The sequence below is a fragment of the Rhipicephalus microplus genome, unplaced genomic scaffold (assembly GCF_043290135.1).
Source record: "Rhipicephalus microplus isolate Deutch F79 unplaced genomic scaffold, USDA_Rmic scaffold_388, whole genome shotgun sequence".
NCBI lineage: Eukaryota > Metazoa > Arthropoda > Arachnida > Ixodida > Ixodidae > Rhipicephalus > Rhipicephalus microplus.
This window is the reverse complement of record NW_027464952.1, coordinates 93,142-106,283: the sequence shown is the minus strand read 5'-3', so window position 1 is coordinate 106,283 and position 13,142 is coordinate 93,142. Positions and strand designations below refer to the sequence as shown.

The following is a 13,142-nucleotide window of genomic DNA, read 5'->3' as shown; positions in this document are numbered from 1 at the left end:
CGAAAGCCGACCTATGAGTGCGTTGCGCCGTTTGTACCCGCGTCCGCCACCTGGCCGACCGTCCAAGGTCGCGGTGTTGGCGTCCGCTGGGCGCAACAATTTGTCACGGGGTGCCGCTCCACATTCAGGCAGCCCCGTGGGGAAAAGCCGACCCCGCGTCCAAACGGGGTCAGCGGCAGAAAGTGTCGGGCGCAGACGCAGCTGAGGCGCTCACCCTTCACAATCCGTTAATGATCCTTCCGCAGGTTCACCTACGGAAACCTTGTTACGACTTTTACTTCCTCTAAATGATCAAGTTTGGTCATCTTTCCAACAGACCGGCGCAACCGAAAGGCCGCGCCGGACATCGGTCCGAAGACCTCACTAAATCATTCAATCGGTAGTAGCGACGGGCGGTGTGTACAAAGGGCAGGGACGTAATCAACGCGAGCTTATGACTCGCGCTTACTGGGAATTCCTCGTTCAAGGGGAACAATTGCAAGCCCCTATCCCAATCACGAAAGAAGTTCCACGGGTTACCCAGTCTTTTCAGACAGGGATAAAGACACGCTGCTTCCTTCAGTGTAGCGCGCGTGCGGCCCCGGACATCTAAGGGCATCACAGACCTGTTATTGCTCTGTTTCGTGCGGCTAGGAGCCGCTTGTCCCTCTAAGAAGGTTGTAAGGTGCTGGGAACCCCGCACCTATTTAATAGGCTAGAGTCTCGTTCGTTATCGGAATTAACCAGACAAATCGCTCCACCAACTAAGAACGGCCATGCACCACCATCCACCGAATCAAGAAAGAGCTCTCAATCTGTCAATCCTCCCAGTGTCCGGGCCGGGTAAGTTTTCCCGTGTTGAGTCAAATTAAGCCGCAGGCTCCACTCCTGGTGGTGCCCTTCCGTCAATTCCTTTAAGTTTCAGCTTTGCAACCATACTTCCCCCGGAACCCAAATACTTTGGTTTCCCGGAAGCTGCCCGCCGAGTCATTTGAGTAACTCAGGCGGATCGCTGGTTGGCATCGTTTATGGTCAGAACTAGGGCGGTATCTGATCGCCTTCGAACCTCTGACTTTCGTTCTTGATCAATGAAAACATTCTTGGCAAATGCTTTCGCAGTAGTTCGTCTTGCGACGGTCCAAGAATTTCACCTCTAGCGCCGCAATACGAATGCCCCCGTCCGTCCCTCTTAATCATTACCTCGTATTCCAAAAACCAACAGAACAGAAACGAGGTCTTGTTCTATTATTCCATGCAAGTTTATTCAGGCGACTCGCCTGCGTTGAGCACTCTAATTTTTTCAAAGTAAAAGCACCGGCCATCTCGAGGCACACAATGAAGTGCACCAAGAAAGAACCGGCATGATGTTCAGTCCGAGCCGTCGCATCGGGTAGATGCACTACTCGTCTGGAACTGAGATCCAACTACGAGCTTTTTAACCGCAGCAGCTTTAGTATACGCTATTGGAGCTGGAATTACCGCGGCTGCTGGCACCAGACTTGCCCTCCAATTGATCCTCGTTAAAGGATTTAGAGTGTACTCATTTCAATTACGGGGCCTCAAAAGAGTCCCGTATTGTTATTTTTCGTCACTACCTCCCCGTGCCGGGAGTGGGTAATTTGCGCGCCTGCTGCCTTCCTTGGATGTGGTAGCCGTTTCTCAGGCTCCCTCTCCGGAATCGAACCCTGATTCTCCGTTACCCGTAACAACCATGGTAAGCAAGTAACCTACCATCGAAAGTTGATAAGGCAGACACTTGAAAGAAACGTCGCCGGCTCGTGGCCATGCGATCAGCACAAAGTTATCCAGAGTCACCACACAATACGGGCCGAAACCCGATCGATCTTGGTCTAATAAAAGCACCCGTTACCCAAAGGGCTCCAGGCTCACTGCATGTATTAGCTCTAGAATTGCCACAGTTATCCAAGTAGGAAGAAACGATCTAAGGAACCATAACTGATTTAATGAGCCATTCGCGGTTTCGCCTTATTTCGGCATGTACTTAGACATGCATGGCTTAATCTTTGAGACAAGCATATGATTACTGGCAGGATCAACCAGGTAATCGTTCGACTGCGCGTCCGTCCTCGCCCTCGGCGGGCCGGACGCAGTCTGTGTGCGGCGGAGGCCACCTTCAGGCGCCCCAACACGCTTATTTTGCACTCCGAGATGACGGCGTTCGAGCTCGCTACGGCACAACCTTCCCGAAAGACGAGTGGGAGCCGTGCGGCAAGAAGCACGTTCATGCTCGCTCTTTTTCGTTGCATCGACTCGGTCGCGCCGTGCGGGTTGCCCAAGCCCGCTGCACTGTCGGTGGACCGGCCGGAACTAGCAACGGAGCCGAGACTGCAAAGCCGCCAGACGACGGGTCACGCCCGCGTCTTCGGCGCTTTCGCATCTGAATCGCCCGAGGACGACACGGAACACACCTCGATATCGTGGTAAAACGGCACCGTCCGACAACCAGCCCCTAACGCATCAAGCGGATGAGGCTGCAGACGACTGCCGTGGATTCCCCTGGAGCAGACCCGAGGACACGCTTGACGAGGCCGAAGCCCGCCGCATATCAGACACCCGGTCGCTTTCGCGTACGCCGCTCACGAGAACCCCCACATAATAGCAGCGATAAGTACCCAGACCTCCTTGGGCCCTAATACGAGCGTACTCGAGAAAATTTCACCGCGGGTGTGCCCCGAAACGTGTGGCATGTTGAGCGTGCCACAAGTCTACGTCGCTCTCAAACCCGCCGAGGTCGTAGAATTTGCGACCCTACTCACGAAATTCCCACCGAGGATACGGCCGCAAACGTACCGCACCTTGGGTAGGCCACGAGTTTGTGCAACACTACGCTGACGGCACAGCACCGAGGTCGTGCGCGCACGCACGGGAAAATTCCGCCGCGGTTTCTGCCGAAAACGTGAGGCACCACGACTCTCCGCAAGTTCGCGTCGACTGCGAAAGACCGAAGTCGTGAACGACGTGTCCGCTACTCGCCGCCGACACGCTGGACACCAAACGTACAACGACTCGACGGCGTCGTAGAGGCCCACGACGCGGTTTTCCTTAACGACGTCTCGGCGTGGCACCGACAGGTTAGAACGGCCGACCAACGTTCCCTGTCCGCCGTTCGGCTCAGTCGAAGGGCTCGGCGACTTCGGCAACGCTGCGAAGCCGCACGGTGACGCACGCCATGTCCCCATTTTTTTTTTTCTTTCTGCGTCTGCCGGGGTGCCCCTATAATAGCAGCGATAAGCACCCAGACCGCCGTGGGTCGCTCGCCCCGGCTGACGTGGTTTTTCGTACTCCTGCGGCGGTCGCCGTCAAGCACGTCCAAATACGCTACTTTCGTGGGCGCATTCACGCTCTTTCGCTTCGCCGGAGTGCCAGCACTCACTCTGCCAAAAACGGCGAACATCCGAGCGGCGGTTCCCACTTTTGCGTCGGCGTCGCAAACCCCGCCCCGGCAGACGAGGTTTGCCGTACTCGTGCGACGGTGGCCGGCGGGCACGTCGAAAGACGCCGATATCGTGCGCGAATTGGCGCACCTTGGCTTCACCGGAGTGCCGCCACTGACTCCTCCAAAAACGGCGAAGATCCGAGCGGCGCTTCCCACTTTCGCATCGGCGTCCCGAACTCCGCCCCGGCTGACGCGGTTTACCGTACTCGTGCGACGGTCGCCGGCGAGCACGTGGAAAGACGCCGATATCGTGCCCGAATCGGCTCCGTTCGGCTTCGCCGGAGTGCCAGCACTGGCTCGGCGAAAGACGACGAACATCCGAGCGACGGTTCTCACTATTGCGTACGCGTCGCAAACCCCGCCCCGGCAGACGCACTTTGCCGTACTCGTGCGACGGTCGCCGGCGAGCACGTAGAAAGACGCCGATATCGTGCCGGAATCGGCCCCGTTTGGCTTCGCCGGAGTGCCAGCACTCACTCGGCCACAAACGGCGAACATCCGAGCGGCGGTTCCCACTTAGCCGTCGGCGTCCCGAACTCCGCCCCGGCAGACGCGGTTGCCGAGCTCGTGCGACTAGCGACCGCGAAGCCGTCTCGCGACGCCGCTTTCGTGCGCGGCTCCCACTGCGACCTGGGTCACCCGAGGTCGACGAGCAAAAAAGAATGTCGAAAAAAATTTTTTTTTTTTTTGCGTCTGCCGGGGTGCCCCTATAATAGCAGCGATAAGCACCCAGACCGCCATGGGTCGCTCGCCCCGGCTGACGTGGTTTTTCGTTTTCCTGCGGTGGTCGTCGTCAAGCACGTCCAAACACGCCACTTTCGTGGGCGCATTCGCGCTCTTTCGCTTCGCCGGAGTGCCAGCACTCACTCTGCCAAAAACGGCGAACATCCGAGCGGCGGTTCCCACTTTTGCGTCGGCGTCGCAAACCCCGCCCCGGCAGACGAGGTTTGCCGTACTCGTGCGACGGTGGCCGGCGGGCACGTCGAAAGACGCCGATATCGTGCGCGAATTGGCGCACCTTGGCTTCACCGGAGTGCCGCCACTGACTCCTCCAAAAACGGCGAAGATCCGAGCGGCGCTTCCCACTTTCGCATCGGCGTCCCGAACTCCGCCCCGGCTGACGCGGTTTACCGTACTCGTGCGACGGTCGCCGGCGAGCACGTGGAAAGACGCCGATATCGTGCCCGAATCGGCTCCGTTCGGCTTCGCCGGATTGCCAGCACTGGCTCGGCGAAAGACGACGAACATCCGAGCGACGGTTCTCACTATTGCGTACGCGTCGCAAACCCCGCCCCGGCAGACGCACTTTGCCGTACTCGTGCGACGGTCGCCGGCGAGCACGTAGAAAGACGCCGATATCGTGCCGGAATCGGCCCCGTTTGGCTTCGCCGGAGTGCCAGCACTCACTCGGCCACAAACGGCGAACATCCGAGCGGCGGTTCCCACTTAGCCGTCGGCGTCCCGAACTCCGCCCCGGCAGACGCGGTTGCCGAGCTCGTGCGACTAGCGACCGCGAAGCCGTCTCGCGACGCCGCTTTCGTGCGCGGCTCCCACTGCGACCTGGGTCACCCGAGGTCGACGAGCAAAAAAGAATGTCGAAAAAAATTTTTTTTTTTTTTTTTGCGTCTGCCGGGGTGCCCCTATAATAGCAGCGATAAGCACCCAGACCGCCATGGGTCGCTCGCCCCGGCTGACGTGGTTTTTCGTTTTCCTGCGGTGGTCGTCGTCAAGCACGTCCAAACACGCCACTTTCGTGGGCGCATTCGCGCTCTTTCGCTTCGCCGGAGTGCCAGCACTCACTCTGCCAAAAACGGCGAACATCCTAGTGGCGGTTCCCACTTTTGCGTCGGCGTCGCCAACCCCGCCCCGGCATACGCGGTTTGCCGTACTCGTGCGGCGGTGGCCGGCGGGCACGTCGAAAGACACCGATATCGTGCGCGAGTCGATGCTTCTTGGTCTCGCAGGAGGGCCGCCACTCACTCCTGCAAAAACGGCGAAGATCCGAGCGGCGCTTCCCACTTTTTCGTCGGCGTCGCAAACCTCGCCCCGGCAGACGCGCTTTGCCGTACTCGTGCGACGGTCGCCGGCGAGCACGTCGAAATACGCCGATATCGTGCCCGAATCGGCCCCGTTTCGCTTCGCCGGAGTGCCAGCACTCGCTCGGCCAAAGACGACGAACATCCGAGCGACGGTTCCCACTATTGCGTACGCGTCGCGAACCCCGCCCCGGCAGACGCGGTTTGCCGTACTCGTGCGGCGGTGGCCGGCGGGCACGTCGAAAGACGCCGATATCGTGCACGAATTGGCGCTCCTTGGCTTCACCGGAGTGCCAGCACTCACTCGGCCAAAAACGGCGAACATCCGAGCAGCGGTACCCACTTAGCCGTCGGCATCCCGAACTCCGCGCCGGCTGACGCGGTTGCCGAGCTCGTGCGACTAGCGACCGCGAACGCGTCTCGCGACGCCGCTTTCGTGCGCGGCTCCCATTGCGACCTGGGTTACCCGAGCTCGACCAGCAAAAAAGAAGGTCGAAAATTTTTTTTTTTTTTTCTGCGTCTGCCGGGGTGCCCCTATAATAGCAGCGATAAGCACCCAGACCGCCGTGTGTCGCTCGCCCCGGCTGACGTGGTTTTTCGTACTCCTGCAGCGGTCGCCGTCACGCACGTCCAAATACGCCACTTTCGTGGGCGCATTCGCGCTCTTTCGCGTCGCCGGAGTGCCAGCACTCACTCTGCCAAAAACGGCCAACATCCGAGCGGCGGTTCCCACTTTTGCGTCGGCGTCGTAAACCCCGCCCCGGCAGACGCGGTTTGCCCTACTCGTGCGACGGTCGCCGGCGAGCGCGTCGAAAGACGCCGATATCGTGCGCTAATTGGCGCTCCTTGGCTTCTCCGGAGTGCCGCCACTCACTCCTCCAAAAACGGCGAAGATCCGAGCGGCGTTCTCCACTTTCGCATCGGCGTCCCGAACTCCGCCCGGGCTGACGCGGTTTACCGTACTCGTGCGACGGTCGCCGGCGGGCACGTCGAAAGACGCCGATATCGTGCCGTAATCGGCCCCGTTTGGCTTCGCCCGTGTGCCAGCACTCACTCGGCCAAAAACGGCGAACATCCGAGCAGCGTTTCCCACTTTCGCATCGGCGTCCCGAAGCCCGCCCCGGCAGACGCGGTTTGCCCTACTCGAGCGACGGTCGCCGGCGATCACGTCGAAAGGCGCCGAATTCGTGCACGAATCGATGCTTCTTGGTCTCGCAGGAGGGCCGCCACTCACTCCTGCAAAAACGGCGAAGATCCGAGTTGCGCTTCCCACTTTTTCGTCGGCGTCCCGAACTACGCCCCGGCTGACGCGGTTTACCGTACTCGTGCGACGGTCGCCGGCGGGCACTTCAAAATACGCCGATTTCGTGGGCGCATTCACGCTGTTTCGCTTCCCCGGAGTGCCAACACTCACTCTGCCGAAAGCGGCGATCATCCGAGCGGCGGTTCCCACTTTTGCGTCGGCTTCGCAAACGGCGCCCCGGCAGACGCGCTCGTGCGACGTACTCGTGCGACGGTCGCCGGCGAGCACGTCGAAAGACGCCGATATCGTGCTCGAATCGACCCCGTTTCGCTTCGCCGGAGTGCTGCCAGTCACGGCGCAGAAAACGGCGAACAAGTGTTTTTTTTTTTTTTTTTCCTAGAATTTGTGTTATAGAAGGCACATTTGATATCGGACGATAATTTTCAACTTTATCACGCGCACCGATTTTCGTGTAGAGGTTTGCAAGTTTATGGGAATTTCTCCACTTGGAATAATGCGATTTAGTAGTACTACGAGAACTTCATGGATGTACTCAAGGGTACGGGGCAAGTCAGTTACGTCAACACCTGCAGATTTTTTACACTTCAAACTGAAAATTGTTGGTTGTGAGTCCTCGTGTGATATTAAAGGCCGATTCGCTAACACATAGAACAAAGAAAGAAAGGAAGAAAAAACGCCCGCGCTCGCTCAAGAAACCTGGGTTCGCAACAAGTGGCAACAACAAGCAACCGAGCGAGTGCGCCAAAACCCGTGGCGGCCGAACAAACGCGAAGTCCCAACCGCGTCAGCCGGGGCGGCACGGGACAGGAAAAATCACTTCAGCCGGGGCGGCGGGGCACCGAATAAACCTCGTCACCTCGTCGCAGGATAAAAGAGGAAACAAAAAGTCTAAACAGCGTCTGCTGGAGCGAATGCGTAATAAAACAACAACAACAACAAAAAAAAAAAACACCCGCGCTCAAGAAGTCTGCAATCACCACAAAAGGCGACTGTGACCGAGCAGCGTCAGCCGGGGCCGTGCGGAAACGGAAAAACCGCGACTACCGGGGCGTCGAGGCACCGAAAAATCCACTTCAGCCGCGGCGAAAAAAAAAAACAAAAAGAAAGACGGAGGGGGGGGGGGGAACCACGTCTGCCGGGGCGAAGGAAAAAAAAAACGCGTCTGCCGGGGCGAGCCCGGGTGCGGCACCACCGGGAAAACTGTGGCAAACAGACATGGCGATCGAGTGAGTGGGCCGCCAGCCAGGCTCAGCCAAAAAGTGCAAAGTCCGAACTGCGTCAGCCGGGGCGGCAAAAACCACGTCAGCCGGGGCGGCGCAAAAAACCGCGTCTGCCGGGGCGGCACGAAACCGCGTCAGCCGGGGCGGCGCGAAAACTGCGTCAGCCGGGGCGAAAGAAAAAAAAAAAAAACGCGTCTGCCGGGGCGAGCCCGGGTGCGGCACCACCGGGAAAACTGTGGCAAACAGACATGGCGATCGAGTGAGTGGGCCGCCAGCCAGGCACAGCCGAAAAGTGCAAAGTCCGAACCGTGTCAGCCGGGGCGGCAAAAAACCGCGTCAGCCGGGGCGGCGCAAAAAACCGCGTCTGCCGGGGCGGCACGAAACCGCGTCAGCCGGGGCGGCGCGAAAACTGCGTCAGCCGGGGCGAGCCCGGGTGCGGCACCACCGGGAAAACTGTGGCAAACAGACATGGCGATCGAGTGAGTGGGCCGCCAGCCAGGCTCAGCCAAAAAGTGCCAAGTCCGAACTGCGTCAGCCGGGGCGGCAAAAAACCGCGTCAGCCGGGGCGGCGCAAAAAACCGCGTCTGCCGGGGCGGCGCGAAAACCGCGTCTGCCGGGGCGGCGCGAAAACTGCGTCAGCCGGGGCGAAAGAAAAAAAAAAACGCGTCTGCCGGGGCGAGCCCGGGTGCGGCACCACCGGGAAAACTGTGGCAAACAGACATGGCGATCGAGTGAGTGGGCCGCCAGCAAGGCTCAGCCAAAAAGTGCTAAGTCCGAACTGCGTCAGCTGGGGCGGCAAAAAACCGCGTCTGCCGGGGCGGCACGAAACCGCGTCAGCCGGGGCGGCGCGAAAACCGCGTCTGCCGGGGCGGCACGAAACCGCGTCAGCCGGGGCGGCGCGAAAACTGCGTCAGCCGGGGCGAGCCCGGGTGCGGCACCACCGGGAAAACTGTGGCAAACAGACATGGCGATCGAGTGAGTGGGCCGCCAGCCAGGCACAGCCGAAAAGTGCTAAGTCCGAACTGCGTCAGCCGGGGCGGCAAAAACCGCGTCAGCCGGGGCGGCGCGAAAACCGCGTCTGCCGGGGCGGCACGAAACCGCGTCAGCCGGGGCGGCGCGAAAACTGCGTCAGCCGGGGCGAGCCCGGGTGCGGCACCACCGGGAAAACTGTGGCTAACAGACATGGCGATCGAGTGAGTGGGCCACCAGCCAGGCTCAGCCAAAAAGTGCTAAGTCCGAACTGCGTCAGCCGGGGCGGCAAAAACCGCGTCAGCCGGGGCGGCGCAAAAAACCGCGTCTGCCGGGGCGGCACGAAACCGCGTCAGCCGGGGCGGCGCGAAAACTGCGTCAGCCGGGGCGAAAGAAAAAAAAAAACGCGTCTGCCGGGGCGAGCCCGGGTGCGGCACCACCGGGAAAACTGTGGCAAACAGACATGGCGATCGAGTGAGTGGGCCGCCAGCCAGGCACAGCCGAAAAGTGCCAAGTCCGAACTGCGTCAGCCGGGGCGGCAAAAAACCGCGTCAGCCGGGGCGGCGCAAAAAACCGCGTCTGCCGGGGCGGCACGAAACCGCGTCAGCCGGGGCGGCGCGAAAACTGCGTCAGCCGGGGCGAGCCCGGGTGCGGCACCACCGGGAAAACTGTGGCAAACAGACATGGCGATCGAGTGAGTGGGCCGCCAGCCAGGCTCAGCCAAAAAGTGCCAAGTCCGAACTGCGTCAGCCGGGGCGGCGCAAAAAACCGCGTCTGCCGGGGCGGCGCGAAAACCGCGTCTGCCGGGGCGGCGCGAAAACTGCGTCAGCCGGGGCGAAAGAAAAAAAAAACGCGTCTGCCGGGGCGAGCCCGGGTGCGGCACCACCGGGAAAACTGTGGCAAACAGACATGGCGATCGAGTGAGTGGGCCGCCAGCAAGGCTCAGCCAAAAAGTGCCAAGTCCGAACTGCGTCAGCCGGGGCGGCAAAAAACCGCGTCTGCCGGGGCGGCACGAAACCGCGTCAGCCGGGGCGGCGCGAAAACCGCGTCTGCCGGGGCGGCACGAAACCGCGTCAGCCGGGGCGGCGCGAAAACTGCGTCAGCCGGGGCGAGCCCGGGTGCGGCACCACCGGGAAAACTGTGGCAAACAGACATGGCGATCGAGTGAGTGGGCCGCCAGCCAGGCACAGCCGAAAAGTGCTAAGTCCGAACTGCGTCAGCCGGGGCGGCAAAAACCGCGTCAGCCGGGGCGGCGCGAAAACCGCGTCTGCCGGGGCGGCACGAAACCGCGTCAGCCGGGGCGGCGCGAAAACTGCGTCAGCCGGGGCGAGCCCGGGTGCGGCACCACCGGGAAAACTGTGGCTAACAGACATGGCGATCGAGTGAGTGGGCCACCAGCCAGGCTCAGCCAAAAAGTGCTAAGTCCGAACTGCGTCAGCCGGGGCGGCAAAAACCGCGTCAGCCGGGGCGGCGCAAAAAACCGCGTCTGCCGGGGCGGCACGAAACCGCGTCAGCCGGGGCGGCGCGAAAACTGCGTCAGCCGGGGCGAAAGAAAAAAAAAAAAAAACGCGTCTGCCGGGGCGAGCCCGGGTGCGGCACCACCGGGAAAACTGTGGCAAACAGACATGGCGATCGAGTGAGTGGGCCGCCAGCCAGGCACAGCCGAAAAGTGCAAAGTCCGAACCGTGTCAGCCGGGGCGGCAAAAAACCGCGTCAGCCGGGGCGGCGCAAAAAACCGCGTCTGCCGGGGCGGCACGAAACCGCGTCAGCCGGGGCGGCGCGAAAACTGCGTCAGCCGGGGCGAGCCCGGGTGCGGCACCACCGGGAAAACTGTGGCAAACAGACATGGCGATCGAGTGAGTGGGCCGCCAGCCAGGCTCAGCCAAAAAGTGCCAAGTCCGAACTGCGTCAGCCGGGGCGGCAAAAAACCGCGTCAGCCGGGGCGGCGCAAAAAACCGCGTCTGCCGGGGCGGCGCGAAAACCGCGTCTGCCGGGGCGGCGCGAAAACTGCGTCAGCCGGGGCGAAAGAAAAAAAAAAACGCGTCTGCCGGGGCGAGCCCGGGTGCGGCACCACCGGGAAAACTGTGGCAAACAGACATGGCGATCGAGTGAGTGGGCCGCCAGCAAGGCTCAGCCAAAAAGTGCTAAGTCCGAACTGCGTCAGCTGGGGCGGCAAAAAACCGCGTCTGCCGGGGCGGCACGAAACCGCGTCAGCCGGGGCGGCGCGAAAACCGCGTCTGCCGGGGCGGCACGAAACCGCGTCAGCCGGGGCGGCGCGAAAACTGCGTCAGCCGGGGCGAGCCCGGGTGCGGCACCACCGGGAAAACTGTGGCAAACAGACATGGCGATCGAGTGAGTGGGCCGCCAGCCAGGCACAGCCGAAAAGTGCTAAGTCCGAACTGCGTCAGCCGGGGCGGCAAAAACCGCGTCAGCCGGGGCGGCGCGAAAACCGCGTCTGCCGGGGCGGCACGAAACCGCGTCAGCCGGGGCGGCGCGAAAACTGCGTCAGCCGGGGCGAGCCCGGGTGCGGCACCACCGGGAAAACTGTGGCTAACAGACATGGCGATCGAGTGAGTGGGCCACCAGCCAGGCTCAGCCAAAAAGTGCTAAGTCCGAACTGCGTCAGCCGGGGCGGCAAAAACCGCGTCAGCCGGGGCGGCGCAAAAAACCGCGTCTGCCGGGGCGGCACGAAACCGCGTCAGCCGGGGCGGCGCGAAAACTGCGTCAGCCGGGGCGAAAGAAAAAAAAAAAAACGCGTCTGCCGGGGCGAGCCCGGGTGCGGCACCACCGGGAAAACTGTGGCAAACAGACATGGCGATCGAGTGAGTGGGCCGCCAGCCAGGCACAGCCGAAAAGTGCCAAGTCCGAACTGCGTCAGCCGGGGCGGCAAAAAACCGCGTCAGCCGGGGCGGCGCAAAAAACCGCGTCTGCCGGGGCGGCACGAAACCGCGTCAGCCGGGGCGGCGCGAAAACTGCGTCAGCCGGGGCGAGCCCGGGTGCGGCACCACCGGGAAAACTGTGGCAAACAGACATGGCGATCGAGTGAGTGGGCCGCCAGCCAGGCTCAGCCAAAAAGTGCCAAGTCCGAACTGCGTCAGCCGGGGCGGCGCAAAAAACCGCGTCTGCCGGGGCGGCGCGAAAACCGCGTCTGCCGGGGCGGCGCGAAAACTGCGTCAGCCGGGGCGAAAGAAAAAAAAAACGCGTCTGCCGGGGCGAGCCCGGGTGCGGCACCACCGGGAAAACTGTGGCAAACAGACATGGCGATCGAGTGAGTGGGCCGCCAGCAAGGCTCAGCCAAAAAGTGCCAAGTCCGAACTGCGTCAGCCGGGGCGGCAAAAAACCGCGTCTGCCGGGGCGGCACGAAACCGCGTCAGCCGGGGCGGCGCGAAAACCGCGTCTGCCGGGGCGGCACGAAACCGCGTCAGCCGGGGCGAGCCCGGGTGCGGCACCACCGGGAAAACTGTGGCAAACAGACATGGCGATCGAGTGAGTGGGCCGCCAGCCAGGCACAGCCGAAAAGTGCTAAGTCCGAACTGCGTCAGCCGGGGCGGCGCAAAAACCGCGTCTGCCGGGGCGAATGCAAAAAAAACAAAGAAAAAAGCCCGCGCTTAATCAAAAGAAAACAAAGAAAAAAGCTTGCGCTTAATCAAAAGAAAACAAACAAAAAAAGTTCGCGCTTAAGCCTGGCGGTGGAACCACCGGGGCAAACAGACCTGGCGATCGAGTGAGTGGGCCGCCAGCCGGGGTGAGCCAAAAAGTGCAAAGTCGGAACCGCGTCAGCCGGGGCGGCGCGAAAACCGCGTCAGCCGGGGCGGCGCAAAAACTGCGTCAGCCGGGGCGGCACGGAAAAACGAAAACCGCGTCAGCCGGGGCGGCACGGAAAAACGAAAACCACGTCAGCCGGGGCGACATCAAAATGAGGAAAAAAAAAAAAAACTGCCTTAGGACACCTGCGTACACTTTCATGCGTTTGGGCATATCTCTCTGTAACACGCGCGCCCCTCGTTACGCGCGGCACTCTGTTTTCTCCGACACCCATATTTCGGCGGCATGTGGCACGCGCGCCCGTCCCTACGCACGGCACACCGCAGTGCTTTCTCGATATTTTTCTTTTCCTCCAACACCGTCATCTATAGGCTTTTAGTGACCTGTTGCTCGTGGCAAAAGTTCGCTAGCTCTGACACCTCTTGCATGCGCACCGTTTTTGCGCACGGTGC

General features: G+C 61.4%; 1 non-coding gene across 1 annotated transcript; it reads right to left on the bottom strand.

Moving 5' to 3' along the window:
• Positions 1-228: 228 nt before the first annotated feature.
• LOC142794220 (small subunit ribosomal RNA) lies at positions 229-2,043 on the bottom strand. Its single transcript, XR_012892167.1, has one exon. It is a non-coding gene; the product is annotated as a small subunit ribosomal RNA (ribosomal RNA).
• Positions 2,044-13,142: the final 11,099 nt, after the last annotated feature.